The sequence below is a fragment of the Sardina pilchardus genome, chromosome 22 (assembly GCF_963854185.1).
Source record: "Sardina pilchardus chromosome 22, fSarPil1.1, whole genome shotgun sequence".
NCBI lineage: Eukaryota > Metazoa > Chordata > Actinopteri > Clupeiformes > Clupeidae > Sardina > Sardina pilchardus.
Window position 1 is genome coordinate 10,601,781 of NC_085015.1, and position 26,477 is coordinate 10,628,257.

At 45.8% G+C, this 26,477-nt stretch overlaps 1 long non-coding RNA gene across 1 annotated transcript; it reads right to left on the minus strand.

Moving 5' to 3' along the window:
• Nucleotides 1-1,609: 1,609 nt before the first annotated feature.
• Nucleotides 1,610-26,476, minus strand: LOC134069558 (uncharacterized). The gene is made up of 3 exons (XR_009936842.1): nt 26,401-26,476; nt 25,379-25,448; nt 1,610-1,819 (listed from the first exon to the last, which is right to left on the minus strand). It is a non-coding gene; the product is annotated as an uncharacterized LOC134069558 (long non-coding RNA).
• Between the last annotated feature and the right edge of the window lies 1 nt (nt 26,477).

Consider the following 26,477-nt stretch of genomic DNA (forward strand, 5'->3'; position numbering starts at 1 on the left):
AGATGAGCAAAGCAGATCTGTAGAAAGCTACAGGTCCAGTCTGTTAGAAACTTCCCACCGAGCGCTTGACTGATGAGGGCCCTCGTCACACTTATATAAATGAATGTCATCATTTTTCCTCAGTTGGTTCGCTGGAGAATTCAGCGGCTCTCGAGTTTTGTGTGTGTGTGTGTGTGTGTGTGTGTGTGTGTGTGTGTGTGTGTGTGTGTGTGTGTGTGTGCAAGCTCCCTGCTGGAAAAGGGGACTCGCATCACTGTTTACCGAGCCAGAGGGAAAATAAATGACTTTTCGCATGTTCAATCAACTGCGAAGTGTGTGTTCAATCACGCCGAGGACCGCTGGTTTGTTTTGGTTGCCGAAAAGCTTGACTTTTCTTTTTTTCAAACATTCCCCCATATTAATCACTGCTATACCCCCCCCCCCCCCCCCCCCCCTTCACACCATCACCCCCCCCCCCTTCTCTGACAACTGGAGTAAACAAAAGGGTCCGAGTCCAAGCAAGTGTTTGAGGGGAACGTCAAGTCAGCGCAACCCATTCAAGATACAGCATCTCGACTGTCCATTGAGAAGCATTCGGTCGAGGGGAGAGAAAATCACCAGATCTGTAGCGCTATGTCGTGCATGGCAACTGAACAACATAAAGAAGCACTGTACCTGGAGGAAACTCTGTTATAACAAAAAACGGGCTTTGAGGTTTGGCCTGGGAACATGCGAAGCAGAGCCGCTGTCTAAGATTTCAGTAATTGAACAATAGTCTTGTGTAGGTTTGTCCAGAGAAACTCGGCAGCAGATGTTTGTCCTGGCATGCTGGAGCAGAAGGTTTGTTTTATAGGCCTACTAAGGTGCGAACTTGATGAGGAGTTATAGTTTGCTATGTTACTGTGTCAAGTAGGGTTCAATATATTTTCCCTGATTTTATTCAGCCTAATTCTCCCTCCAGTCACGCAAAGGGTCTGGCGTATTTGATCATGCCAAGTTAGGAGGTTTGAGAAACACAATGCCTTTACAAACACGGCTACACTGAACACGATAATACTGTCTTTATTTAGTGTGCAAACAGAGTGACTGAGTCCGAGGACAAAAGGTATTTAAGAACTGTTGACGGGCCAGCATCCCAAACCTCACTTGATGTTGGATCGTTTTTTATCGAGGAACGGCCACAAATCCTCTCTCATAGTCCAGTCATCTCTCCTCATTCCTGTTCTCAAAGCTGGTTATTATGAACAATTAAAGAGGCATCGACTTGTCATTAGTCTAGATTACAAGGTTATGCTGGTGCACGACTTTTCCTCCTCTTTGCCCACGAAACCAGAACCCTGCTGTACTTAAAATGCAATCAGACATAATACCTTTCAAATAACAGCACGGAGGAAGTCTGCTTTTTATCAATACATCATTCCTCCACCAAAAAAACTTAAGGCGGAGGAAGACGAGTCCTCTCCCCCCCCAACCCACCCAACCCTGTAGGTTTGGCGCATGTAACATTTATTCTGCTTTACGGAGAGATTAATGGCCCACTCATGCATCTCGGGCGCTCATACATTTTTATAACTCCGGTGTGAAGTGATTTTGATTCATCAGCAGAGACAAATGAGGAGTAAGTTACCGCAGCAGCTGCTTCGCCAGTCGGCGGCCATATTTCTCCCGCCGCCACAGCCGCTGCTGCTGCCGCCGCCGCCCTCATATTCATATTTCTCTCTCGGCGTGCCTGTCCGGCACAATGGCTAGCGCGGGAGATGGATGGGACGCGCGGTGGACTGATGTGTTGTTAATTGCAGGGCCTCCAGTCTCTGGTGTGATTGCTTTTGTCCTTTAATCACTGCAGAGAGAGAGAGAGAAGAGAGGAGAGGGAGAGAGAGAGAGAGGAGAGAGAGGGAGATGTGGGTTGGGGTTTGGGAAGAATTTGTGTACTGATGAATCTGTGGGCTGGGGAAAGTTTGATATTAACTACGTGGGCAAGAGTCTGAGTCGCTTTTACATGCATTCGTACATAGCCTCTGTGTGACTTCACGTGTGTGTGTGTGTGTGTGTGTGTGTGTGTGTGTGCACGACAGAAGGAAAGAAAAAAAAAACACTAAACAAATTTGCACATCCACTTGAAAAAATATGGCACAGAGAGGGACAGGATGAAGGAGAAAAAAAACAGGGTGGACTCCACAATCAGTCATCAACAAAGCCTAGGGATAGAGCAACTGTGAGTTAAACAGTGGTCCCTTGTCTGTCAACAGGAGACAGAGCCTATAATTAACAGTCCGCCAGGCATGAAGGGGAGTGTGGGGTTAGTTTTGAAGCCCGCCATTGAAAGCAAACTTTTTTTTGTATCTAAACGACTTGCTTACATGGAATTGACTGCTTGCGGTTGGTGTGATTAATGACTTGTGGCCTTGTTTTGTGTAGTCGGCTAATTAGCTGCACGCAGGCCAGCTGAGGTGCCATGAAATCTTCCCCTCCCCTTTCTCTCCCTTTTTTCCCTTGATAACCTGAACTTTCTCCCCTCTTTCTTTCTCTCTCTCTCTTTCTCTTTCTCTCTTCCTGCATAATGGTAGCATGTGGAAACTCTTACAGTCAGATCTGTAGAAAGTGCAGATACCCAGATGGTGAGGAAGATGAATGGAGGCTCCAAAGGCAGCAAACATACTGTCTAATTTGAGAGAATACAAATGTATGGAACACTGGCATTGTGTTCTTATTCGGTCTATGCTTCCAGTGCACGTGGGGGTTGGAGTCCAAGCGCCTTGGCTGCTGGTTTAAAATTAGGGCCCCGGCATATTCAAGCCAGAGAGAACTTCGCAGAACTGCCAAGAGCGTGCTTATTTTCCCTGAAATAGCTTTCACCACCTCTTTTTCAAAAATGTACAGAACAGCAATGTCAGTTGTAGAAGAAGTGGCAGAGGCAAGGCTTCCTAAAGTCTTTTTTCATCATCAATTGAACTGTCTATGTTCAAAAAAAAAAAAAAGAAATAGAAATGAGAAAATAAGTTTTGAAAAGTGTTTCCTCGAAAAAGTTTACCGTGCCGAATTTATTTGAAGTGTTGCCACGTTGGCTGTCACCAGTCGTCTGGCTTAAAAAAAAAACGTAATAAAGTTACAGTGAAGTCTGCATACCTTGCCCAAGGTGACAGCCTCTAATTGCTTTGGTGTCAGCGTGTCACTGAACAATGCAAAGCCCCTCTCGGGGTGAAAACTACGTGCGGCGTTCGGCGCAAAAAAAAATCCTCTCCGTTTTGGTTGGAACCGACACACACTCAGCGTGACACCGTGTTTACACAGTATTTCCAAGATGGAGGTCCCGCGCGCAGGGGCGAGCCAAGGCAGAGGAGGAAAAATAACTGTGAGCGCGACTTGCCATTTTCCTCCTTTTGCGAAAACATTTGACTTAGATCCCTGACATTGATGAAAAGCAGCGGGAGAGACAAGCAGAAGGGGGATTTCTGGCGGCGATACAACAAATGAAAAAAAAAAAAAAATGCAAGAGTGTGGACCTCGCACGGAGAAATATGTTTCGTGTCACGGGGGCTGTCAATGGCGTGACACTCACAGTCCACAGTGCCGACCGAGCAGAGCCGTATTCTTTAATCACGACGGCCAGAATGAAAGCGAGGTGGATCGAGGCGGAGGTGTGCGAAGGGTTAAGAAGCTAAATCAGAAGCAGCAGCTGATTATATTATCAGAATAGCATGGTGGGGAATGAGAGAGGCTCTCTCCTGTCTTCCCCCGGCACTCAGCACCGGGGCCCGTCTGATCCATATATCACTTAGCGTCGTGACAAATGTTTTTCACTTTCCAAAATTAGATCAGACGAGCGCTATTAATCTTGTCACCGTCTGGAAAGAGCAACAAGATTCCACCCTTCACTCTCTCCCCCTCTTTTCCTAAATGTCACTCGCTTTTTTTTCTCTCTCTCTTCTCTCTCGCTTTTTTCGCGTCCTTGTTTACAGAGCAGATGTGGCACCGGTGTGCTCAGTCATTCACAAAATGTTTATCCGGTTTTTCCCTGCGGCGCGACATAGTTCTATAGCGGCTATGAATCCGTGACCATCCTCGGCTTTTTAAATATAGTCTGCCAGTGATCTTGCTCCTGAGAGCGCTGATCGCAGTCTTGAGGACATCTTTGGCACCAGCACCGGGTTGACCTCTATAGGAACTCAAAAGACCTTCAGTCTGTCACCCACTTTGCAAATTAACGGCACGACACAACATGTCAGGTGCCGGCCTCCCCTGACAGTTACAAGCCATTAGGGGAGTAGTGATGTTTTCACCAAGCGACAGACAGAGAAGTCAGTCAGCCAGGCCTTCTTTCTCCCTTCTATCGCATCCACCACCTCCTCTTCCTCCTCTTCCTCCTCCTCTTCTTATTTTTTATATCTCTGTGAGTGAGTGAGTGTATGTGTGTGTCTGTGTGTGTGTGTGTGTGTGTGTGTGTGTGTATGTGTGTGTGTTTGTGGGCTTTATAGAGGACTTGTCTGTCAGCTGGCGCTCAAGTCATAACAAATCACCAGCACTCAGCTGAGGCTGAACATTCGGCAGCGTCGCGAGGAAGACGGATGACCTACAGGCCTTTGAAGTGAGGCTGGCGTCTCAGATGGGTCCCGCGCGCTGACAGAGAAATATACACAACAACACAACCAGTAATGAGAACATTAAACATTCTTGCCACCTGACAGACGTGACAGAAAAGCTTCGGACGCACATCAATCATCCCGGCCAGACGTAACCTTGACAATTAGTCCTCTCTTTAAGTACCCGGGGGAAAAGAAATGACAAACCCCAGACTTCTCGAAAAAAAAAAAAAAAAATTGCGTCACAGTGCTTTCGACCATTAGGGTGGTGATGAGCTTTCGGGGGGCGGGTTGCATTTCTGACAGTGCGAAAAAGGACATTAAAAAACAAACCCCCGAGACACTGTGCGGCATCTGAGAGTGAGCCACAAATGGACAGATGACAGTGGAGGCAGAGCCGCGGGCGAGACCGTGATGTTGGACGTCGACTCGGCGGCGGCGGCGGCGATGACAGAGCGATTCGTGACAGGCCGAGCACCGCCTCAAAGATGACAGCCAGACGTTAAACATTACACGCATCTCGGCGCGCGCTCGATACTTTGTTGCTATGAATAATACCACGTCGCGGCACTCGGCTGGGCTCGGAATGAATATTTTATGCTCTGTCTGTGATAATGTTTCGGTGATGGAGGTTAAGTGATGGCTGAGATAAGTCAAGAGCCGACCATTTTAGCAGCACTCTTCGCCGTGAAAGTGAATGGTCTCTTACGGCCATTTTGTCCGCGCTGTAATTTCTCATTCAGGATTTTTTTTTCTCAGGCCTTCACTCGTCTTGGACACAGCTCCATTGCCACAAGACTGACCTAGGAGTTAGAGGGTTCACATTTGTGTCTCTCTCTCTCTCTCTCTCGCTCTCTCTCTCTCTCACCCCTCCAGCGCTACTTTTAGCACCATGTTCATTTATCTTGAAGAGATACCCGAGATCTCTCTCCAATCTGCTGTGGTATTAACACACCCTAATCGCACCGTACGACGTAATGATGTGTTAATCACCAATCTGTTTTCGGCACCTGCTTCTTCTGAACTGCCCCGTGAAAAACGAGACCACCAACCCCCCCTCCCCCCACCCCCTACCCCCGACTCCTCTTCTTCCACCCTCAACCCTCGTAACTGAAAATGAAGACGTCTCAACTTCTGAGCCTACAAAAACAAAAGGGCATTGGAAGAGACACATGGAGACAGGAGGAGGTATAGCGAGAGAGCCTGTTACAGTTAGTACTAACATACATTGCTGTTTTGTCTGTCGTCTTTAATGGTCTTGCTATATTGCTCTGTTATTCTTAACACTATCTGTATCCAAACAGTCATGCTAATAAAACAACTTGGACTTGAAGAGGTATTAAGAAAGATGGGGGTGGAGGGGAGGAAGGGAGGGGGGGTGGAGAGAGATACTCTCTTCCGAGGAAGTATCATTCACCTTATTTTTTTCTGTTCGCTGGAAGAGCAATAAATAGCGTGCCAAGGGGTGCCCGGCTGGCAGCGTTACGAGATCCACCTGCACTTGAGCGGCGTAATTAGTGGCCCTGAAGATGATGGACGACGCGGCGGCCTCACCCACTGGAACCGCACACCAAATGAGGACACAACTAATTGCCATGCAAAGATCCCTGGCATGGGGACGGACAAAGAGAGAGAAAAGAGGGCAAGAGAGAGAGAGAGAGAGAGAGAGAGAGAGAGAAAGAAAAAAAAAAGATGCAAGGGCCACTGCTGTGGCCAAAAATGCGTCTCCCTCAACCCTTCCATCTCTCAACTGGTCTTTGCCACCCATAAATCACTGGCTGTTTACAGCTGATACAGCTGACACTGGCCTTAGTCATCAGCATGCAATCGCTTAAGCGACAGAATCCATCCCCACCACATTAATACCACTGCTCCAATGTGGAGCTCATGGTTCTTATTCCTCCCCCCTCCTTCATCTGCTGCTGTTACTGTCTCCTGTCCATGACATGCCTCCCACCATCAACTTGCACTTATCAGAAAATGGAGAACAGATGGGGACCAACAACAACCAAAAAACACAGTCGGGGTCACTCTCGCTACGAAGCCGAAGTGCTTCTGAACTCGTAGGACGGCAGATATTTTTAGGGGGGAGGCAGGAGGGGGAAGAGAAAGAGAACTACACTGAGAAAACTACAGTGTGATGGTTCTTTCTCTGTGTGTGTGTGTGTGTGTGTGTGTGTTTGTGTGTGTGCGCGCGCATGAGGGAGTGTGTGTGTGTGTGTTTGTGTGTGTGTGTGTGTGTGTGTGTGAAGCTTGAGCTCACCTGTGTAACCTGCCAAATGCTTTTGGTGATTACAATCCAAGGATCAGACAACGAGACAAGTCCAGGGAGCGACGGAGATGAATGGCCTGCACACTCGCCTGTGGCTGAGCTGAGCCTACTGTAATTGCAGACAAACTAAACACCCAGTTCTCTCTCTCTCTCTTTCTCTCTTCCTCTCTCTCTCTCTCTCTCTCAATCCCTCTCAATCTCTCTCTTGCTCTCTACCTTTCTCTCTCTCTCTGTAACTCACTCAATCTTTCTCGCTCTCTCCCTCTCTCTCTACCTCTCTCTCTGTAACTCACTCTATCTCTCTCTCTCGCTCTCTCTCTCTCTCTCTCTCTCTCTCTCTCTCTCTCTCTCTCTCTCTCTCTCTCTCTCTCTCTCTCTCTCCACTGCTACTCCAAGGTCCCTGTAAACCTATGGGTGTCATTTTGGTTTGATAAATGCTGGGGTCATTCAGGAGATTAGATTTTACATGATCCTTCCAGTCTACCTGACTTCCATGTCTGCCTCTGCTATTATGATAATGAGAGTAGCCTGAACACAAATGCATCAAATTCCAGAGGTTATTGAGAATGTGTAGTGTAGTAAAACTGTAATGTTAAAACATGTTAGACACATTTAGTGGCAAAACCAATTAGTGGCCAGAGGATACAAAACACTTTAGTGAGAAACCCATTCCCGAAACTCTAAAAGATGTGCTGGAAACGTGACAAACCCAAGGGTCTTAGCGTAATTATTAGCATCCCTGTGCTCAAGTCCAGTGTGGGACTATCCACATTTATATAAAATCACGTGGGGAGCAAAATATGGAAAACCTAAAAAAACACTCAATACTTTGCAAATGTTATGCCCACATGCCCAAAGATGAGGTCCAAACATCAAACCCAAGCACTTCACAACAGAGAAACTCATTTCACAACATTAGCCACACAACTATAAAGCCCTGTAATGAAATAAGCCAATAACTGCAAGTGCTCCAGGGCCAGCCTTCAACAGTGTTGCTGCCCTAGACGAGATTGTGCGTTGGTTCAACTGAGAGGCATACTGTAGATGGACTGCTAACAACATAATGGACTGGAACAAAGGTGATAATATCTGACTGGGAGACACTCAAAGCCATATGCTCAAAGCACTCATGCTGCACCACAAATATGTACACAAAACTTTAGTTTGAGGGTTTTTTTGAAGTGAAAATTAAATTTTTTGTTCAAGTCAAAATTGGTGGGTATGCATTGAGTACTGAAGATAAGGGAGAATTTCAACATTAGTCTTTCTGTTGCCATCTCTCTGCTGACAGCAAGAGTTCAGGCTACAAAACTCCTGCACTAACTAAACGAGGTGTGACACTATTGGTCTATCGTGATACTGATTACAGATTTGGCATCAAATCGTGCTCTCACAACAACATCATTCTGCCGCCTTCAAGCCAGCAAAACAATGCTTTGAAAACATGTGTTTGACTGGAAGGGCAAGGAGGTAGCAACAGGACAACACTACAGTACAGAGACTAATTAGGCCTGATTGTAGAGTTAATGTTATGAGAGTATTAAAATATGGGGTATTTTATGGGAAAATATTAAAATGGGAAAACAGCTTGAAAAAAAAGTGTAATGCGAGAAACACAAAAAAACAGGTTGCCAGGTATGTGGTACAGAGGGCACGGTGCCGCAACTGACTACAACACCCAAACCACATTCGGCTCCAAGTGCCCACAGGGACCTAGCCTGGCTAGCGCCTATCACTTCTCAAATGAGACGTGGTTTCACCATTTTCTCGTATTTGAAAAAATGCCCAGATCCGTTCATTGGGCGTCACGGATGTCTATCAAATGCGTCTGTGCATACAGTAGCTCATCATGGTCTTGCTTTCTCCCCTGTTCTGTGATTGGTCGCCAACATCAGGCGAAAATTTGGGTGTTAGTTTCCAGACTGCCTTAGCTGCGTAATTGAAATCACCGCGCAAGGCAGGATTTGTGTCCTTTCCTCATCTCTCTCTCTCATACTCGTGTCTATCACAAAAAAAAAAGGTAAAAAGCCCAAAAACTGTTTTAGAAAATGGGGGTGGATACAAAATTGGAAAAAGTGGCGGGGACATGTCCCTGGCACTCCTGTCATAAATGACGCCTGTGTTGTGAAACCTGTTTGATCCAGTGTCCTTTGGCTCATTCATGAAAGCAACAGGGTTGTTTCTAATCAAAGCCTGCAAAACAACGTGTCATGCAAAAAGAGCGTGTCATGAGCTCAACACAAGGTTAGAAAAGCCATTGCTGAGACAGCCATTCAAATGTCTGCTTTCCTTCTCCACCTCAGAAGAGCTGAACAGACATCTGGAAACTTCCACACCCCCCCCCCCCCGACTCCATCCTGTTCTTCCTTCCAAATCACTGTTTGGTATAAATACATAAATGTTCACAGTTGCCAGGGAGAAATTAATCATTATTGATCTCACAAGGTGCACGAATGAACTGGACATCATAAAGTCCCTTTACTGCTGTTCCCAATAACCACAGGCAATATTACTCCAATATACACTGAACGTAAAAAATATTATCTTTCAAAAGTGTATAGAAAGAACATTACCTTTCTACTATTACATTCTGTCAACCTTTTCTGAGGGCACAGGGACTTTATAGCCACCTAATGCCATAAATCAACACATTCAGGTGCGCTCGGAGCACAGGTACAAAGGAATATGTCTTTACACAAAGCAGTGTACGAGGCCAGCTCCTCTGCTTCTCACCTCCTGTCTCTCTCTCTCTTTCTTTCTCTTTCTCTTTCTCTCTCTCTCTGTTCCTGTAATGGTATATCATCATCATTATCGTCCTGAGCTTGAGTTGCGGCTGTCAGGAACTGGCTCACGGCGGCTCGACGAGAGGGGAAGAGGGGAAGTTTCATTACGCTGGCAATCATTCACCCTGACAGGGCTCCTTACAGGAGTGTGTTAGCGTTAGCGCTGCTTTTTCACTCCACGGAAAAGTGTCTGAGGCCGAGATGGCGGTTGGAGAAGGGCTTGAAGGGAACCAGTGATACAAAAGAGGGGAGGATTCCAAGTTTTTAGGGCGTTTTTTTTTTTTGGTTGTATGGTGCGTGTTTCATTTCAGTGACTTGATGGATCACCTGTCATGTTGTACTTGCTTGATCATTACTTAACACATATGTGTGGGGAGGAGGGGGGGGGGGGGGGGGCGGAGTTGTGGGGTCAAGGCAACCCAGTTGAAAAAATTAAAAACATAATTTTTTTAAAAAACGTTTTCTTCATAAAATGTTTTAAAAGCCTTACAGTAACATATCGAAATGTCAGCAAAAACACATTTGTCATCGCATTCAATAATGCATCAGCAAGAATCAAAATACACAGCCCCAGTTTTCGTGCAGTGAAATGTGTTGCACTCACTGAAATGAATCCTGCCATGCAGTACAGGCTTTTCAGCGTCTGCATAACATCTCACATTCTCCTGGTGTCTCTTCGTCTTCTCACCAACCACCCCCCCCGCCACACACACACACACACACACACACACACACACACACCATCCTACTTGCACTCAGTCACTCATCACGTTGCACTACAAAGAGACGTGCCTGCGGATATCATCCGTCAGAGCAGGCCTTTTATGACCCATCAAAAGACAATGCGCTGTCGAAAACAAGGAGCGCCTCCGACATGATGTGACAGCAAATACTCCAGAGGAAGATTAAACAGTCTTTGAAAATGGAGGAAAAAATGGGGGGAGCCCCTACGTGGTGTTGGTGTGCAGGGGCTCTCTCCCTCTCTTTCTCTCTCTCTCCCACACTTCTCTCTCTCTCTGTGCTGTTCTCTCTCTCTCCCACCCTTCTCTCTCTCTCGTTCTGTCTCTCTCTCCCCCTTCTCTCTCTCTCCGTCCCTCTCTCTCTCTCTCTCTTTCTCTCGAGGCGAGGTTTAGAGAGGAGAGTGGCATCTTTGATTGGTTGGTACAGTAGGCTCAAAAAAATTATAGTGATTTGTACAAAAAAATGTTGTGTAATTTGTGCCAAAAGGGAAGGGAAAATAAAATATCGACAAAGTCACAGAAAAAATCAAAGCGTGATTTGCATTTGTTGACCAAAATGGCTGCGACGGAAATTGCGTTTTGTCATCATTCTTTCAGGTGTGAGGTTCTAGCTCCTCCACAGGTCGGGCAGGTTGATTGGAGTGCCCTGTTTACCGCAGAGGAACGATACAGCGGCTCGCCTTGTATGGTCCTCGAGAACTTGAGCTCGCGAGCGACTCCTCCTTAGACAGGAAGACAAGTCTGAGGACGAAGACAAATTAGTTCTGTGATTAATGTATACGGTAAATGAAACTCCCAAGAGGTGAAAATGAAGCCACTCCGTGCCTACAGACAGACACCTGCAGCCAGACACAGCACACACACACACACACACACACACACACTCATCTCTGAAGGTGTCTGAGGTATCCTTTTTCATTTTTTTTTTTCATGTTTTCTTTTTTCTATTCCCCAAAAAGGAGTGGCCGTCATGTAGCCATTACGGGCAGGGAGACCGACAGGACAAGAGAAACGAGACAAAAAAACCTCCACCCCACCCCCCTCCCTCCCTCTCTCTCTCTCTCTCTCTCTCTCTCTCCCTCTCTCTCTCCCTCCCTCTCCCTCTCTCTTTCTCTCTCTCTCTCTCTCGCACCACAATTACATTGTTGTCAGCATGTCACTGATACAGGCTGACAGCGGACCCGGCCTCCAGAAATAATTCATCAGGTGGCAGCGACAGACAGAGAGAGAGAGAGAGAGACGCGATACGTGATCCAGTTCAGACCTGTCAGTGCACTCCTCTCCGATATTATGGGGGCGAGAACATTAATCGCCAGAGTTGCCCCCACCCTTGCCACCCCCCCCACACACACCACCTCAAATCCCTACCAACACCCACCCATCCGCCAAGCACATTCACAGCTTATAAGACTCTCAGAGTTGGATAAATTAGAGTGAGCACACATACACACAAACACATACAGACAAACACGGAGAGACACATAAGGGGACAAAAAAAAAGAGTGGATCTCACATTTCGTTGCATAAGTGGTTAGCACTCTGCCGCTAAGCCCCGGAGGAGCCTATGTTTTTTTTCCCTTAATGCCACACATTGAGCCCAGGATCAGGTTCAGGTTCTCACTGCCCTGAATGCTGCTTCACAACAAACAACGGCATGTTAACACAACACAACACAACACACGACAACCACAAACACAACACATGAAACCATAGATTCCATATAGACCCTTTCAACTGCATAAAAAAGGAGTGTTCCTAAGGTACAGAAAACAACTTTGAGATAATGCTAACTTGAGGTCGAACAAAACTGTAAAAAGAAGTTTTAGAGTCTACGTTTTGTAGAGCATTGGGCTAAAGAACTAATTCATTCATTTTTCCGATTCGTTTCAACATGGAAACCTCCAGGAACAGATTGAAACGATCTATACTAATAGGGGCTCCATCATAACAAACATAATGATAAGCAAAACAGTATGCTCTGAATGCCGCTTTTCAACAAACGACGACATGTTAACACAACATGACACAACACGTACTAAAGCCAAGGGTTCCGCGTATTGAAAGAGGCTCCATCACAACAAACGATAATGAGGAGTAAAAAGAGCGGGAACGCGGGTTCTGAGAGTTCCTGTACTGGCCGTTTCCACGGTTCCCAGGGGTGGTGTTACTGTGGGTGCTGTGCTGTGTCACATCGTGGGGGCTATTTCTTTTAAGTGTGTTCTGGCAGACGCCCAAACCAGCCTAAGCCGGGGCCTATTAGAGCGTTCATCAGACTGGGCCACGAGAGCAGCCGTGTCAACATCGTTTGTCATCAATTATTCACCTCGGCCACTCAGGGGGCTGTGGGGGTGACCAGGAGAGAGAGGGACGCTCTCGGCCGACAGCGACGCCTTTGAACCCAACACCGCCCACCCCCACCCCAGTCCCCCGCACCCCAACACCCCCGTCCTTATATGGGTAAGGGGTTCCTGACACCCTCGTTCCGCGGCACAGCAGAACCGGGGGTGTGGGAAACGAGCGCGATGGCGGGAGGGGGGGGGGGGGTGGTGGGTGTGGGGGTTTGTGCGAGTGTGTCCGTGACCTGGCATTTGCCTCGCGGCTCCCGGAGGAGCTCGGCTGTCCCCAGCTGAAGATGCAGATGCCCCCAGCTGTCAGAGCCACTTGAGCGGGCCGGATAAAAGGGGGGGAGAGCCTGTGCGGGGGACGAAGCGGCGAAGCGGCGGCGCCCCGCATGTGATCACTCCTCTGTTGTTCTACAGGGGGAACGGCTTAATCGCCCTCTTATCGCCTCGCCGCTATAGGCACGTCCACAAGTGCCTGGCACAAATGTCAGACACAGGACGGTGGAGAGGGCTGATACTCGATGCTGGTGCTGGGAAGGTTCACCAGAGTTGATCTCACATTTGTGACAGTTTTGCAACATTAACATTTATATGAACATAAACATGTCAAGATTTAATTGGTGAAATATACTGTAATTATGCATGGGAACGATTACCACATTCATGACATTTACTTACTTACTTACATACATTTGATCTTAGAAGAAGAGGCTAGTAGATGATAGGAAGGGTTTTGTTTTGACACACTTTTTGTAAATAAATAATATCATGGAGCTGCTTTTTTTTTTTTTTAAAGCTCAAGTTCAGTTGAATTTCTCAATATTACTATGTTATTTCAGTCCTAAAAACACTTCAACATTAACTCAACAAATAAGTCTGCCATTCCACAAAATTCAGAATTGTACCCATTCTCATACAAACTCGAGTAGCTCACTCACAGCCTCTCCCATCTGAGCACTTTACAGTTTGGGATGCTCTGCACGGCACAGCCAAAGGTTAAGCACACTTCATAGCTTATTTAGGGCAGGCATGGAAATAGCCTTCCAGGCCGTCCGGCCGGTTGTCCGACCGACCGACCGGAGGAGCCAGGACGAGAGCAGCTCCGGTTTCTGATCGTCGCTCCAGACCCTGCGGAGGCCATTACGTTCGTGACTCAGATATGAACGGAGCTACAGGCTCCGACTCAAGGAGCGAGGGGAAACTCAGGAGAGACTCTCAGACGGAGTAAATCACCTCAGAATCCTCCACCACCGTCCAACCACATTTGCTAAGTCACTTAGAGTAGGTGGAGTACATCCTACAGCAACAAGCGCTCTCCAAATCATACGGAACGTCCATGTCAAAGTCACTGGCAACACCCATGTGAAAAAGCCACTAGGTAACTCCAGAGCATCTAAATACTTTTATGAGGTGTTAATCCGAGGATGTCCAAGTGACTTCACGTTGAGTGATGGGTTTGTGAGGGAATTGCAGATAGGTGTTTCCTGTAACTGACCTTACACTAGAGTGTGTCGTCTGATCCAGAAGGAGTGTGTGCAACCGCCAACTGTCTCACAAAGTCGATATATTTATTTGAATTTTGGCATTCAAGGCCTCTGGAACTTGCCAACGAGGTGATTTTAGGATTAAAGGTTTACTAAGAGACATAAGCAGGTTGGTCGGGATACATTTTGCCAGTAGCCACCCACTCTCTTCCTGTGAACGTAAAATACTCAGACAGTGGGAATGTCTTTCGACGTTTTTTAGTGGGCTGACGGGATGGTGACCAGTTGATTTTGATGTTTAAGTCTTTTTGTTTGTTGTTGCTTACCTAGTTTAAAATGGTAAAAAAACATTGCGTGTCTAGGGATTGCTCCCAGTGTGAAAGCAGTTCACCTTAAAATAACTATTAACAAGGTCCACGACTTTAAGGATTATGGCTAACATAAAATCCGATTCATAATTTCATAATTTCTAGGCAACATATCTCTCAAACCCATTCCACAAATTATGGGATTATACTGAAATATTAAGAATGGCAAAAAGAGCCCATATTAGTCTCATAACTACAACAAGTGACAGACTGTATATGCCCACTGTGTACCAACAAGGCATTTCACTGGTGACTAAAAGCTCAAGAACCTCATTGAAACCTCATTCATAATTTACATGCAACCACTTGGATAGCATGCGACCGAACAACAGTTGGGATTACAAATGACAAAGGCAAGGGTTTGAACGCGGTTGCACTCATACACACACAGAAACATTAGATGTGCCGTCTCAACACATCTGTACGATGCAGAGCTCAAATGACTAGTGAGGATAAAAGCAATACAACACACACACAAAAAAAAAGACGAAAGTGTGGAGGTGGACGATTCACAGCGGCCAATAAGATTAATTACGGGCATTTCAGCTTCCAGATTGGATTTTTTCCCCCCTTGCCTTAACTTCTCCTGTAATGGCTGGTCATGCTCCACGGGGCTGATACATTGTTGGTCTCTTCGCTGCCCGTGTAACAAAATGCCTAATGAGAATTCTTAATGAGCATCATCTACCTGGCTGTCTCTTCAGTGGAAAAGTCAATATGCTGTCCATTGCTAGGAAAGAGAGTATGTGCACGTAGTGTGTGTGTGTGTGTGTGTGTGTGTGTGTGTGTGTGTGTTTCTGAGAATATGAGTTTGTGTGAGTGTGCGGATACCTGTGTGTGTATACCCATGTGGTTGTGTGTGTGTGCGTGCATGTATGTGTGTGTGTGTGTGTGTATGTGTGTGTGCACACATCTTGCTTGTGCTTCTGCATGTGTGTGTGTGTGTGTGTGTGTGTTTGTGTACACATCTTGCTTGTGTTTCTGCATGTGTGTGTGTGTTTATGTGTGTACACATCTTCCTGGTGTTTCTGCATGTGTGTGTTCTTGTGTGTACATATCTTGCTTGTGTTTCTGCATGTGTGTGTTTGTGTGTGTACACATCTTGCTTGTGTTTCTGCATGTGTGTGTGTGTGTGTGTGTGTGTGTGTGTGTGTGTGTTTGTGTGTGTACACATCTTGCTGGTTTTTCTGCATGTGTGTGTGTGTGTGTGCTTGCGCCCCACTGTCCCAGCCAGATAAGCAGAAGTGAGACTCTCCTTCGGTTCTAAATGATTCCCTCTTCCCGTGAGTGCTGGCCGCCTCTAATTGCATCCATCAGCCTCAGCCACTTATCTCCCATCAGTATATTTATTAGCGCAGCAACTAGATCTGAATTATTAACAGCTTAATGATGTCAGCTCGGAAAATATGTTGTTCCTCATTTTCCCCCTCGGAGGATCAATGCAACACATTTGCTGGATAAATGAACTACTACTTCACCCAGACGGGGAGGCTGTGGTCAATGAAATCCCCACTCCTCGTGCACACACACACACACACACACACACACACGCACACACTTTCTCTCATGCTGTCTCTCCCCTCTCTCTCCCTCTCTCTATCCCCCCTGCCCAGGAAGATGAATGTTCATAACACAGGGCTCCCAAAGGCCTGGCTATATAGGATGACATAGTTCAATTTAATGAAAGAGTTTCAGCTCGGTAATGGCTTGTGCGATATACACATTAGCTCAAGCCCAATGCACTTAACACAGCCCAAGCCAAACAAGACTTTTCTGAGCACAATCTCCCAAGTAACAAACAAGACTTTTTACGAGCCCACTGTTGTGCAAATGAGAACAGACTTTTCCCCCGAATGCAGAGAAATAAACACTGAAGGAAGAGGTATATAGGACAGTCAGTGTAACGACTGCAAAAGCCATTCCTAACGAGGGAATTAGCAAGACATACTCCTTCATTCCTATCATCCATCTCCTATAAAGCGTTTATTTGCTCCCCACGAAAACAATCTCTCCTTGGCGTAGCCAACGTTTGAGGTGTCAGCACATTACCAGTCAACCAGTTAAAGCGCCTGAAATATTACCTGAAATGCGGATGTGTGTGAGGTTTTTTTTTTTTCACACTCTCACAGCCACCATAACAAATCGCTACCCTCCCCAACCGCCCCCCCCCCGAACTCCCCCTTTGAAATAACGGCCTGAGTGATTTCTGATTAGTAGAGCAAATCAATGCGGAGAGAGGGGCGAGCCAAATTTGTCTTTTTACAAGCATGTGAACAAGGCAGTGGAGATTGACATTTACATCGGCTAATCTCCTGTGACTGGCAGTGTATGGGGGGAGGAAATCAGATCATTGATCTGTGCTTTTAAAAGGGGGGGGGGGCAGGGGGTTTAGGCAAGCACTATAAAACGCTCAAGCCAAATTTACACAGGGAAAACCAACCGGCTGTATTTTCCAAAGCAATACACTTGCTGGTCGTGAGATGGCATTTGTTGTTATGTTTAGGGGCTTATTGATTTATTGAGAGAGGGGATGTGGTCGGTTTGGCTAAGTGGAGCAGTCGCGTGGATTAAGGGCTGTTGATCTGAATTAGGGAAGAGTTACAAGACAACAAACAAACACCAAAAAGCCACTATAGGCCTACGCCAGACGATCCGAAAAAAATCCCTTTTTCTTTCACTGGGCAGTTAACATCTCAAACTGCCCCTGGAGAGGGAAGAACAATGGGGATTCGGGATTTGACGGACACGTGCTTCCCGATTTGATGCCATGCCTGGCACTTTGAAACCACCCGCAACAAATTATTCAGCAACTCGCTGCCTTCTCCGCCCCGCCTGACAGAGACGCACAGCATTTATAGGCTCTGCTCAGCACGGCCAGTAACACGGAGAAGGGCTCCCATAATTCCTAGTGACAGATATATCTATTTATTCATTTCCAGGTGTAAAACCTGGCGTTGCCAGTCAAAAAGGCGAGAACGCACTGCCTTGTTTCAGACGGCTAATAGCTAACTCGCGTCTCAGGTTTCGGGGCTTGACAACCACAAAATGGATGCACTTCGCAGCAGCTTAGGATTCTAATTTGACGCGAGCGCTCGGGGCCTGTCTCCAGAAATGAATAGCGCCAGTCACTTGGCGAGAGAATTGATGTCCACCGGCCTCTATATACAATTACATGTGATGCAAGCCAAGGACGTTTCTCTGGACAAATGATGACAGTCATCTTTAAAAGTAATGGCCTCTGCAGCATTTTCTAAAAGTTCCAGGTCCCACCCCACCCCAACCCTACCCCACAAGTAATGAATTTCTGATCTGGGACACAATGATAGATCACCGGGCCTGGGACAGGATACTGTGCCCACAATTTAATTGACAGGGTATAAATCCAAGGAAGAGCGCAGGGAAGGTAGGGGGAAAATTTTTTGCATGATCAGCAAGGTATCAAACAATCATTGCAGATAAGTCATTTTTATAGGACCTGGCGAGTTGCTAAATCCAGACCACTGCTTTATGGTGGAAATTAAAATGTCAGTTCAAACGGAGCACCACACGATTAATTATTTGGCCTAGGATTTCAAAGTGATTCAACTTTCAAACATTGTCTGTCCGACTCTATTTCATAAATGAATCGCTCTCTATCTCTTTCTTTTTTTTTTGGCCAAAAATCTTAAAAAGCGCAGACATCGCATCATGATCTGACTCTTACAACTAAATCCAGTGTGTGTTTCAGGATGAGATTCAAACCTGCTCCTCAGTCTAGTCTCCCCTGACGGACCAGTCCAATAGCATGGGAAAATAGATATTACTCCATGTTCCCGCACTGGAAAGGATCCAAGTCATTCCGAAAAGACACAGAATTCTCATTTCAAGGCACTGCAGAAGGAGATGACTCAAAGTGAGAGCCAGAGACCAGGAGAGACAGAGAGAGAGAGAGAGAGAGAGAGAGAGAGGGGGGGGGGAGAAAAAAGAAAGGAGAGAAAAGAGGAGAGATATTAACCAAGAAATCACGGTCTCATCGCGGCCTTCCTTCCTTTGCACATGGACGGCCATGTGTGGAATTCCAGCACGTCACTTTGGCGAGATGGACGACCCCGGAATTAAACCCGGCAGAGTTAAACATAGTAGAGGAAGTGTCTCTCGCTCTGCTCTCAGCGGTGATGTATTGCGGCGGTCTGTCACGGACAGAGGGCCGTAAAAACCTTTGAGCATGCAGAAATTTGTTTTACAAGCTGTGCCCCGCTCACCCACCCAGCCAGCTGCTCATAAATTCCTCCGCTGTGGGTACACGCAGTCTCTCTGTCAGATAAAAGGGCAAAGCAGCACAAGATGGACGCCGCACACACCACCCTCCGCCCACACGGGGAACAACTTTTAACATATTTTAGCACATTTTAGCCATCCCTTGCATTCCACATGCCTCGACACCTTTTTTTTCTTTTTTTTTTTTGCTTATTTGTGTTGTGAGTTCAAACACAAGACACCTCTTTTGGTTTTCTGAAGGGCTGTTGTGCGTTCATCATCCAACGTGACCTGTCCTTCATACCACTCCTGACACAGCACTGAAGAATGTTCCGGACTAGTTTTGTCGAGTTAAGACACAAGGCATCCCTGTGACATTATATTAATTCATCATCATATGATGGTCTGGTTCCTCGTAGCCTGCGTAGGTGAAAACTAAGTCATCCGCCCCGAGTCGTTAAAACAACTTATAATAACTTAACGACTCTCTCTGAGAATGGCATCGCGTGTAGATCATTCTGGTGGCCTGATGGCCCAATTGGAAGAGATTTACAGTGCGGGCCCCAAATAACTGGCCCGACAGCAGCACGGCAACAGGGATCCCTCCGAGTCGAAGAGCACAGCTGGCGCACTACATCTTCCTGAGGGGTCAGGCAAAAGGGCACGCGTCTGACTCGGACATACGACACGACGCTCCCGAAAGGGCAGAGGGGGTTTTAATGTATGGACGTATAATGGCGGTGGTATGGAAACAGCCCCCTTAACTTCTGCAAATGATGACAGAATGACAACAACAATGGCTGATGAACCAGATCCCATTGTAAGGGATGTTAACTGTATGTGCTTCCTATTCCTGGGCCCCTTTCTTGCCGTTTGTCTATCTGGCGCCATCTAGTGATACAGACTCTCACTACGCAAATCTCTCAGGGAAAATAGCACAATCTGCAAGACAGAATCAATCCATCATTCTCTCCAATGAGATCTTATTTAACATAAACATGCTTGGGTCTATGATTTAACACGAGCATGGGCGTTTTTAAATATATCTGTCTATTAACTGATGCGTAACCCGCGCCTTAAAAAGGTCTGTTTAATGAGCCGTGTAATAACAGCACAGATCCTCTGTTTAGAATGGCATTGCATCGCCTCTCGTTTTGGACGTCCGTACGAAGTGGCAAGCGGTTTTGGGGCTCGGGCACGAAACGACTGTCTTCTACTTGACATTTAATCATCGTGGCTTAAGGCTAGAGTCTCGTGCTGAGCTCACGCAGTCATGCATTCACAAGTAAAGGTCTCTTGTGCCGCTCTTCTCCAGTATAATTCAGCCCTAGTGCTTTACCCACGCCCAGACGAATAACTCACAAAGTAATCTTAGTCAGGGGCGAGGGGGTAATATAATGTCACTGATGCTTATGGGTTAAGGGCAAGGCGATAAACGAATTATCAGGTTGTGAAGCAGCAATGTCGTGAAATCACAGAGTTAATGGGGTGCTTTCTGTTTTTATTGATGGGGGTTTGTGACACACTCCTTAGCACATACAGCAATACTTCAAGTGATCGTAATTGCTTTGCGGACATGAAGTCAATTGCTCGTATTGTTCACCAAAAGGATGTATCTGGGAGGAAGTTGTTTTTTTCCTCTGCTTATTAGGTAAATATGTAACTTGTGTTTATACTGCTTCAGAAAAGGGCAACATATTTAATATGGGCTTACTGGGGACATATCCTTGGGCCTCCACACACACTGCAGCTGTGTGAGCTCAAAATGGTGGGTTTTCCAGATGAAGACGCCACAAAAAGTAATCAATAGAAACGAGGGCAAACACAGCTAGTCATCACTAAATTGAGGTCTCGCTGAATGAAATGTAGGGGCCTTGTGGGAAGTTAAAGAATTGTTAATCTTTATCGCCGACTTACTGGATGCTTTATGGCACTTTGAACAGCAGTTCTGGGACGGAACATCCATAGATTCTGCGAAGGGGGGCCAGGACGATTTACGGCTTTATTACGCTTTGTCTAAGAGCCCGGGGAGACTTAATTGAAAGGAGGAGACAGAAACGGTGAATTGATTTAAGGGGTTGGTGCACGGCAGAGTGGGATGGCGGCGGAACAGTGTGTCATCATCTCGGAGGCTGGTTTACAGCACAGGGGGGGACTGCCCTCCATTTTGATCTTCTGTTAAAGAAGAGACCAGAAGGCCAATTTGCCCCCCCTCCACTCCACTCCTACCCCCGCCTCCCCTCAGCTATCTCTTCTCATCCCCCTACCGACCGTCCAACTCGTGCCTCACACACCTGTGTAGAGGTCGTTACCGTGGCGCCGGAGCCACGTGAGCGCTGGAGGTCACCAGAAGGACTCCGGCAGGCGAGCGAGGCAGCGTCCGTCCACCGCATGAGCTACGCTGACAGGAGCCTGCCCGGGGATTTATGGTCGCCGTGACGACCGGCCCCCTGCTTCCACTGATAAGGCCGCGGTATCCGCGGTAATGGCCATCAGGGGAGGCATAAGTCACCCAGGAAGGAGGCGACACCGGATCAATAGATCACTGCCGATTTCTCATAAGGCCCGGGAAGCCATTAGTGAAAGGGAAGCCTTTGTTTGTCTAATGACAGATACCCCTCGGAGGGGCGAGGCAGGGGCAGGAGGCCCTAGTGAGGTATTAACGAGAGCCATAATGAACACACACTATGGGTCACTATGAAGCCCCATCTAAATATTTGTCCTGACTGTTGAAAGCTCCATTTGCCTTCGCAGGGAAACACACTCTAGCCGTGTAGTCCTCAGGGTTACAGGGCTAAATTAAACAGGCAGTCGCTGAAAGAACACGCAACGCGGCAGAGACAATGTGCCTGTACCTCGACTGGCACGGAGCCTGTTCATGAGATCACCACAGTCATGGGTTCAACTCCCAGAACATCGGCACATGTACTGATAAGGGGGGTGTATGCTTTCATTGTAATGTACGGCTCTCTGACAAACAGTGTCAGCTTAATTAAAAATGGCCTGTATGGATTCAATACATTAAATGATAATGCTGAAGGGGCAACCACAAAAGAGTTAATTAATAGTCAATGTGTGCGTGTGTGTGTGTGCGTGTGTGTGTGTGTGCGCGCATGTGTCCATGTGCATGTGTGAGAGAGAAAGCGAGAAAGAAAGAGAGAGAGGGAGAGAGAGAAAGAAAGAAAGAAAGAAAGAGAGAGAGGTGCCTTCAAATTTTCAGTTAATCTGAGCAGACCGAACTGAACTGGACTAGCCATCATGACCCAGGCCAGACAGAGAGAGCGAGAGTGGAGTCCATCTATAATGAAAGCCCTGTGAGCCATGCCAAGCCAGTGGAGGGCTGGGGGGTAAGTGGGAGGAGGGGGGGGTTAGAGGCCTGTGACTCCGACAGCCCCACAGTGCAGTGCCCTCTGCAATGCATTAGTTCTAATCTTAAGAGCATTCAAATGCAATTACCCCGGCACATGTGACAACTCTAATCTGGGACAATCCCCCATTAAATTCTCAAGGCAAATGCATATTGTTGCTATCACGGCGAGACTGGCCTTTCAGGGCGAATAAGGGATCATTAGTTGTAACAATGTATTAATGTATAATGTGACGACAGGGCCGGAGCCAACACAAGGCCACAGCTGAGCGAGCAATGTGCCTATAGACGATGAAGGAATAAATTAGTGTATTAGGATGGCGGGACATGCGTTTTCACAATTAATAAATTCCACCACATCAAGTTGTGATTTAATTATGAATTATGTAAATGGTTGCCATGTATTATTCACACATCTATTAGTCGAATGGGGGTGGGGGGGCTTAGTTGAATGGTAATGATTTTATTTTATGCTCCCCCAAAAAGTAGTCAGGACAGGGACGGGAAGAGAGACAGTTGTGACTGATTCAAACATGAAGGCTGTCACACACGGGATGTTGGGAAAATTAAATAAATCCTTTTTCGGTGAGGAGAGGCTTTTGGACTGTAATGCCTTCTCTGACAGAAACATGCACAACTCAACGTCTAAAAGTCTCTCGCATCTCTGTGCAACATGCACTCATGGATGTATCCATGTATGCATACAGTAGGCATTATCCATACATTTGGGTTTGGGAGCCCGTTTGGATGAGAATATATCCCAAGAGTAAAAATAGTCCCCTAAGATATAAGAATGTTCTCAGTGGGGACTATCTTTGAAGAAAAAGATGAAAAAAAAACTCTTTCATCTCGTCGACAGGAGAATGTGCCGCTCACAAAAGGCCTGAGGAGGGCTGCTAGATCGGCCTGTCTGCCCGAGCTTTTGTGACTCAGGGAAAATCGCCCACTCAGCTGCCAGTCAAAGTGAAAGGTAGTCGGCTGCCAAAGTCCAGCTGTCTGCTTGATGAGAGACTATGAAAACGCTAATGGGTTGTATCTCTCCCTCGTGGAAGTCAAGAAGAAGAAGACGGGCAGATCTAAATCTCCGTTTGACGGATGATGAAGGAGACACATTTGTCATCTTGGCTCTATTACCGTGCATGTCGTTGTAGCTTTTAAGTGTCAGCAGGGTTGTAATAAACTGTTAATAAACTGTAATCTCATAATAAGCTGCAGAATGTGTGCAGACGACACTGTGTGACAGGCAGCTAACATGACAGCGCTTCGTATGAATGAAGCATAATTTTGAAATGTACATGTTATAATGGATAGACGTGAGACATATGAAGAGAGTTCAGATGCATAAGCCTCTAAACGCCACCTCCATCAGATAACGATAGTGAGTGAATACTCTCCACACACAGTATGTTAATCAAATAATTTCACTTCAAAATAGGGTGACCAGACGTCCCCGGTTTCAGGGGACAGTCCCCGTTTGGGGTTGCCTGTCCCCGGGAAAATACAGAAAAACTACCTATATCCCGGTTTTTTGAATATAAAACTTGTATTTCAGTCAGATTGATGCTCAAACTGAAAATGTCCCCGTTATTTCCACATTTTTGGGATTATGTCCCCAGTTTTGGTTTCGGACATCTGGTCACCTTACTTCAAAACCCACTAAGTACCCTTCTCTTCCTGGTCTGAAATATCAATTTGTAGTCAAAAACCTATAGGAGCATAACATGCTTATATTTAAAAGAAAAGTGGTCAGGTGGATTTAGAAGGTTTTGCATCTGAACTCTTCATTATGTTGATAACGTTTGCTTTGGTTCTTATTGTGTCCAAAGTTAGCTTTGGTTCTAACAGCTTATTGTGTCCAAAATTAGGTCCAAAGGGCACGCCTGAAGTAGAAACTCTTTCTGTGGCATGAGAGAGAGAAGGAGAGTGCTGCGTTGGGTCAAATATAAAGATTAAAATCGGGTGCTCTTCGGAATGGACATAAATGAAATTGAAAAAAATGCGACTGTCCTGTATTAAAAACGCTGTGCTGTGTTGAAGGCAGTCAAAAAGTCAGAGGCACACCGATATAGTGAAAAAAGTTAAAAATCATTTATTGCATTTGGATAAGCCTACACGTTTCGACTCTTTCTGTGGCATGTATCAAGATCCTGGATCCTCAACATGCAGATACGTAATAAAAACAAACGAAGAGTTCAGATGCAAAAGCCTCTAAATCCACTTTTGTCAAAAATGAGATAATGATGGTGAGTGAATGCTCTTCACATATAGCCTAGTGTAAGTTACTTCAATAATTTAGCTTCAAACCTCACTAAAAACCATTCTCTTCCTGGTCTGAAATATTGATTTGTAGGCGAAACCCTATAGGAGCCTGATACAAAATGCTCATTTAAAAGAAAAGTGGTCAGACGGATTTAGAGGCTTTTGCATCTGAATCCAACGTTAAAAAACACTGTTCAGTGAACAGCAGTTCAAGAACGTGAGTGATACCATAGACAGGACCAAACCTAAGGTAGCCTACCGTAGTGCAACACACAGTGAATAGCATATAGGGTAGACTCACTAGAGAGAGAACATGATGACATACTGGCAGGTCTGAGGAGAGATTTCCTCCCTGAGGATGCTAAAACAAGAACAGTGGCTAAGAGTGACATTGCAGTGCCACTGACATGATGCTTCCCAGATAAGTAGAAGGGTTTCCGAATGAAGTCTTTTCTGGCCTCTGGTGGCCATCTGTAGGTACTTACATTTTGGCCATGACCCATAAATGAAGAAAAAGTATTCTGCTACATAGGGCAAAAAGAATCATTGACTTCAAACTGCAAAGGAATCCAATTGTTTCAAACAAAATTATGATAAAACTATAAGAACTGTTTTAAACTAAGTCTGAACAAAATATGGTAGCATAATCATGACAGAATTATGTTATAGATGTGTAAAAAATCATTTTCATCCATACAAGACTACAGCTAGCCTATAGTGCAATATTACGATCTTCACCATCCATTGGCTTACTTTACATTAAAGGGGCTGCCTTAGTCATAGTTCATGCAGCTGAAATCAACAGGATGCAAAGATCTCAGACCCCCTCCCCCCATTTCATACTGCCTTGCAAGGACATAATGCTTGCTGATCTTGACCTTATGCTCATGTGTGTTTTGGCAGATTAGAGTAGATAGTTTATCATAATTAGATTAACTGGTGTGATGTTGCGTGTTGAGGAACATTACGTGTTATGGCGTTTGATGTCCTCCAACTCCCATGTGTCCACATGACTTGTCTGAAGATCACATGATGTTTCTTGCCCAGAGTGAGGGAGGTGGGGGGGCGGGGGATAAGCAAGCACATCACATTAGAGGCTAAAATAGTTACTATTTTGATGTTATCATGCAAAACATGACCACATGACATCTGCATTCGAGCCATAAAATCAAATCGTGTGAGATAGTGGTCAACAATAATCAATTGGAAGCTTTTTCAGAGAAGTGAAATGATTTCCTGGTCAAAATCTTTGCCAGTATGCAGTCTGAGATCTCTAACTGTAGCCTGGTCGAGTGTCTGTAGTGGTGGTATTGGTAGCTATTGAGTTTGGCTTTATTTCTGTGTGATTTGATTTCACCGACAATACTTGCCCATCTCTAAATGCCTGTAGCACACCATACTTTAATGGAGTATCCTACATGGCTCTCCTTAGCTGCTCTACCTAATTGGCTGTTATCAGGACACCGATGCCATAATTATCAAAGCATAGTAAAATATACTGATTAAGAGTGAACTCATTTCATTGGACAATGTTAAGATATATATTAAAATATGCAATATACCAAAATCTCACATGTTGTTTTAACATTGTTATTGCCTTATTAGCAGCAATGACATCCAAACTGAACCTCACTGGCAGCTCACTTATAACCTCAAAGTTAATGGTGAAAGAATGAATGCCCGAAATCCTGATATCAACAGCATGAAAATTCAGATGCATTTTTAAATGCATTTGAAAAGGGATGACCACACAAAACATTTCCATTTGAAATGGCCATGCTCCTCATAAACTGCAGAGGGCACTGTTATGAGAATACAATAGCTATGATTCATGATGACAAAGCAAAACTGATATTGCATATTGTTAATAGGACAGAGCCTACAGTAGCCTAAGTGTTAAAGTGTGATACATTATTAAGGTGAAAGGATGACAGCATTAAATACGGTTAATGTTTCCTGTAACTTATTTTAGGCTATTTGGATGACTTACCAGCCTAAACTGAATTATGGATGAGGGATTGCTGCTATATTTCCAAAACTCCCACAAGCATGACCTTAACTTGGACA